A 6121-nucleotide genomic window follows, 5' to 3' on the forward strand; every position below is an offset into this window, starting at 1 on the left:
AACCATGATTCTATCATTTTCACTGCAGTTTCTGGGCCTAATTTATTCCTCACTCTGATCTGATTCTTTCCACTCCTTTCTGTGTGTTCATCTCTTTGCTCATGGGAGTGTTACACAAAAATATTCCGAGGGCAGAATGAAAAATGTTTCATTCAGAGAGAGAACCAATCAGATTCTAGAGGAGGTGGGTCCAAGCGACTAGAGGAGGCAAGACCAAGATGTCCGCCGTAATCTGATTGGTTATCTCTCTGAACCAATCTTTTTTTTTTTGTTCTGCCCTCCGAATCATTTTTGTCTAAGAGAAACTCCCATGAGAGGTCTCTCTTCTTCATCCCAGCTGATTATATCTTGTAATGTGACAAATAAGAACCATCTGTGGTTCATTTGCACTTGACTCTATGGTTTTATGTGCTGAGTAATTGGCCATTCCAAATAGCAACCACATCAAGGTGACCAAATCTTCGTCCACAAATACTGTGCTTAGTTTTGTTTAACCTTGGGTTTTAAAAGGCCTTTCCACTGCATTTAAACAAGATGTTAACTGAAGGGCATTTGATCTTACAGGTGTTGATGCAGTAGTCATTAAAATGTATTCCCTACAACCACTTTTTGGTTGTCGATAACCAGGATCGGGCCATGCTTCATTACAGGAGATTCCTGCACACAAATATTCATAGGCCTAACAGGAAGGTTTGCACAGAACAGCCCCATACAGATTCCCCCCTATTGATACTGTGTTTCTACTTATATGACATACATCTGTGCTGAATGTGAGTGTTCAAGTGAATTTTGCGTCATTGTAGCCGTGAGTGGTCAGATACCCCACGTCTCTTGGACGTTCCAGGAGTCCCCCGCAGCTCCCTGACCACCCCCCCCCCCCCCCCCGCAAATGCCCTGGAAGTCTGTCATTCCGCTATTCAGTGGTGGTAAAATTAGCCACCGAGAAGTTTTAGCATTGCAGTTTCACCAAAATTTTATCATCATTCTCTAGCCCCGGTCAGCAAATTTTGCTCCCCCACCTCAGTCAGCAATATATATAAAATATACGGTATTACCATAATAGCAGCCAAGCCTTGGCCAACAGCCCCACCCTCCCAGATGCCCTTCTTCTGCCTCCCTGACATCAGCATCCCTAAGGTTGGGTGTCTGGATTGCTGTACAGGGGGAGATGTCGCTTGCTGTACGAGTGTAAAGTGTGGTGCATGCTGGGAGGTCATTCAATGCGTTCTTGGAAAGCTGTCGGACTATAGTGGCATTTTGACAGAGAGATCTTATTATGGGTACGGTAAAAAACAAAAAACCAAAAGGCGAACAGATGGTCACTTCCTCTCACAGATGGTTTCTTCAGATCTATCCTGTCCAGACCCCTCTGCTGCCTGTATCTTGGTGGTCCATCTATTCTCATCCTTCCTTCCATTCAGTCGTCCAACTCGCTACTGCCCCTCTCAGCCTAGGCGCAGTTAGGCTACTGAGGCTGACATTAGCAGCCTGGATGGGGGGGCGCTCAGCGATATGTGGGAGAGCTACGGTTAGAAACCTGGCTATTCAAGGCTATAAGCTTCTGTATGATGTCATCATACTGGAGCCGGAAATGATTTACTCAGCAGTGGGAAATTGTACAGTTCTGATTGGTTTGAGCGGCGTAATCACTCTACTTCCATAAAAGAAACTCTCACTCCATTGTAAAAGAAAAAAAAAAGGAACTGGGGAATTTCATAGACTTGTGGTTGGGGGGGGGGGATTATGGGCCTTACTTTACTTCTGACATCCATGCCTCTAGATGTTTGACATGCTTCACGGAAAATTATGTCGTAAGTTGCCTGTCAAGGCCCACGCCACAGACGGTGAGGAAAAAGAACCATTTCAGGGATTTTTTTTACCATTCGGTTAGCTTAGCAGAAGCTATGAAACTTAGCCTGAAAGATAATATCTGTTTTAACATGTGGAACTTTAGCCGTTACTGCGGAAAATATTATGAAGTTGCTGAGCGTGAAAAGAAGCGCCTAAATGCAGTACTTGTTTTGTCATTTCTCATTCATGGCCTACTGGGGGGAAAAATGGCTGCTAAAATGCAGCGATTCATCACTGTGGAGTGACAGGGCTTGTTGTTGCGTAAAACGGGGTTTACGAACATCTCCGTTTGAGGGGTGTGAGACAGCAGTAGACCATAGATATGTTGTATCTCAGATTTGTGGGCTGAGAGATGGCCAGGCTGCCTCCAGGGGTGTCCCAGACAGTAAGATTTCTTCAAAGCAGTGCATCGCCGCATGTGTGCCCGCAGGCCTGAGCGGGTGTAGATATGCTGATTCTGCTCAAACTGAACGGAGACATTCCAGCGGTTTAGCTTACGTGGCCCCAGCCTCGGGATGGAAATTCGTGCTGATGGTTCTGTGTTTATGAGGGTCGTCGGACAGAAAACGCGACTGTCTCATTCTCCGCTCTCCTCAGTGCTGCCATCTTCTCCGAGGGTCTGATTTCCCTTTTGGATGCCGTGCAATGACCGTGTGTTATGTTTGTGTTTTAAAGTTTCTTGTTTATGTCTCACTTTTCCATAATGGATGTGGTTTGTGTAAACTCTGCCAGAAACATGCATGCTTAGAATTTATTATCGGGAATGATGGCAAAGGAAGTCGACTTCACTGTGTCAGCGCACGACCCGCCTCAAATGAAGCTTAATCTTGTGCCGCACGCTGTCCTTTGCTTGTACTTGTGAAAAACTTTTCTTTGTGGTCAGGCAGCAAAGTAATTGCCCTGAAGCCACCAAATACAAAATAAAGGAAAAATGGATTAGCCAGTCAGAATGATTATGAAGAATATTAGTATCTGAATAGCATCTGAAGGATGATCTTACTGGTACCATGAAGGAAGGCAAAGGTGTCATGCCCGGCTTGTCCGCTCCTCGTGTGTGCCACGCCCCCTGATTACCCACGTGTGCTTCCCTGATCGTCTCCAGCTTTGTCCGATCCCCTTGATTAGTCTTTGTGTATTTAAGTCCTGGTCTGACCTGTTCCCCTTGTCCGTCATTGTGGTCTGATGTTAGCGGCTTTGATGTTTCCTGATTCCCGCAACCCTCCATTAAATCCCCGTTTTGTTCCGCCTTCCGACTTCCTGGCCGCCTGTCCGTTCCCCTTACCTGTTCCCCACCGATCGTGACAAAAGGAGCTTGGGAAGTGTGGCGATAAACATCTCATAAAGGCCTGTGATTCTCAGCATCTTAACATGCTTCATATGAAAATGATAAAATACGCAACTATTTAGAAATCCCAGTTTATAGATTTTATAGTTCATGGAACAATTAATCAGTAGTGAAATAAAAATCTTGTAAGATGTTGAAAGTAGTATACAGGCATATTAAATTAAAATAATGAAACGGATAATGGCGATTTCTTTCCTAGCAGTGGACAGCCTTGGGTCATACAGTAGTAGACACGCCTCATGTACACACACCATACAGGTGCTCTCTAAGCTTGCAAAGAATGCCTCAGTGACTGCAGGCTCTCAGTAGGTTTAACATGAAGACTGATAGCAGTTCAGGCATTGTTCCTCATTTAACCAGTTGATGACTGTTTAAAGCATGATTTTTTTCCCCCCATCTTTTTGGTTAAGAAATGTCTTTAGACTATACGATGGTACCTGCTGGAGACCAAGAGGCGATCCCAGTGGTTAGCTGTCTTGCATCCCACCTCTGGGACCAGGGTTCAAGTCTTCTGTGTGGGGTTTGCCTTTTCTTTCTGTGTTGTTGTGATGTTTCCTCCAAGTTCTTCAATTTCCTTTAGAGTCCAAAAGCAGGCTAAGGTGAATTGGGAGTTACCAGATTGTCTGTAGGTGCGTGTGCCCTGCGATGGGTTGGTGTCCCATCCTTCATTGTTCCCTGCCTTCTGCCTGTAGCTTCTGGGACAGGCCCCGGACCCCTGCAACCCTGAATAGGACAAGTGGATGCAGAAAATGTATGAATCTGGAAGAGCACTCTCCTTAGAAACATGACCACTCTAAAGGTCATTCTTTAAATGCATCAGATGTGCGCCTGTGTTGTCAGGGAGCCTGCTAAACCCTGCGGACACAATGGCTCATGTTATATAATGTGTAATTACAGCGCGTCTCTCTGGGCACAGCTTGAATTGTGTTGATTACGGGCTTGAGTATGACGATCTGTATCTACGCAGCAAACCTTGCTCAGCCTGTAAGTTCTAAAGAGCGACAGGTTTGTGTTCCAGCAAGTCTGGGCGGGCCATATATATATACACACACACACACACACACACACCTTTCTGGCACTCAATGAAGGGCAGGTGTGAATCATACAAGGTGAAAGCAAAGTGTACTGTGTGGTCTTTTTCAGAAGGCATGGGAATGTTCTAAAGGTGTGGTTCCCAACCCAATCCTAACACCCCCCCCACCACCACCCTGTCCACATTTTTGGCCTGAGCCATGTAATCAAAGGCTTCATAATTAGCTGAATAGTAAAATCAGTTGTATGGAACAGAACAGAAAATGCGGACTGGATTGGCTGAACACAGGACCTGCTCGCTCTCTAGATCTGTGTATATTTTTACATTCCCTTATGCTCTGCGTTGTGGGACGTAACCGTTGGTGCATTGCCGTACTGTAACTGCCGCAGGAAAATCACGTTCTGTAACTGAAAAATACCAAAGCTGCCAGTGCTGGTTTCTCTGCATGTCGCACTCTGACATGACTGACGGGGGTATTTAGGTATCGTGCAGAAACATCTCCCACAGTATTCATACAGCTGCAGAAATTTCTAAGCGTGTGGGCAGCATCATTTCTTGTTGTGTTAGTTTTTCCAGGAACTTCAGGATTTGGATGGATGGTGAGATGGGGGGGGCCGGCTTGCCATCTGCCTCAGGTGAGTCAGGTGACCCTCGCTGGCGGCGTCCCATACATGCTGTGTTTTGCTTTTGTTCTGACACTAATCCTGGAGCCGCTTTATAACTGACCTGGTCGTTCAGGCTACGTGAAGCTCGGCAGGACGAGACTGTGGTCCACCTCGAAATCCAGTACTGAGATCCTGTTTAGGAGCTAGTGTGAGCCTATTATCTAACAGCTCGGACAACATGTGTTGGCCTGTGACAAGATATTCATCCAGTAGGGGCGTGAGTGATGAAGTCATGCACAGTGCTGTCCGCCAAGAGAATACTGCAAAGGCAGAAGCTGAATGGTTTTCACAATGCATCACTTTACAAAGTGTTTATCATCTTTTGTTCTTATTCCAAAGAAAGAACCTGATAAACCTGATATTTAGGTTAACATCGCAGATCCCTGGAATTTTTTAAATCTGGGGACAAACTGAGTGTGGGCACTGCACCTATGGTTTATGGCACGATCATCTTGCTGACAGTATTTGCTTCTAGTGCCTGCCGGGTCACAACAGAGGTCTGGGGAACAATCGGACAAGGGGGACTCCACTGAAGGTGCTGATGGTAGGAAGTCCAGAAAAGTTGAGCGTGGAGAGTAACTGGAAGCTGTTCGGGGGTGGAGCGTGTTTAAAGAACACAAAAGCATGTTGTGTAGTTTAGGAGACAAATGACAGGAGTGAGATTACTTGCATTCTTTTTACTCACAGTCATTCGTTTCGAACACCAGCTATGTGATCTCATGTGAAAATTGAACACTTGATGCCACGACTGAAACACAGCGGTTAAATAAGCTGATTGTAAATTGCTGTTCAGCTTTCATTTTTATGGCTGAACAGAAGCTTTAATATTCCTGCGTTGTGCCTTTAGCACAAAAAGTAGCTCGATATGCTGCAAAGGAGGGCGGTCACACGCCGCGCCTAAAGTGTGTGGAAGTCTTGTACCTCGGGGGGTTTTCGACGCCACCCTTGCGAAGTGTGGCCACTGGCTGAGACATAAACTTAAAGGCAAAAAACAAAACCCTGTGTTTTATATCAGCTTCTGATGTGGGACCATGTTGCCCAAAAGGAGAGGTGACATTCGTACTTAAAGTTCATGATAAAAGTTGGAGTAAATTGTTTATTTACTTTTTTCCTTTTTTTTAATTTTTTGATCAATTTGATCCAAACGCACCGAGCAAAGAACCGAAGTGTTCAGAAGTGGAGGGGGTGTGGCCTTGTTGAGAGGGAGGGTCATGTGACTGGCTGTAT

The sequence above is a fragment of the Brienomyrus brachyistius genome, chromosome 13 (assembly GCF_023856365.1).
Source record: "Brienomyrus brachyistius isolate T26 chromosome 13, BBRACH_0.4, whole genome shotgun sequence".
In the NCBI taxonomy this organism is placed as follows: Eukaryota; Metazoa; Chordata; class Actinopteri; order Osteoglossiformes; family Mormyridae; genus Brienomyrus; species Brienomyrus brachyistius.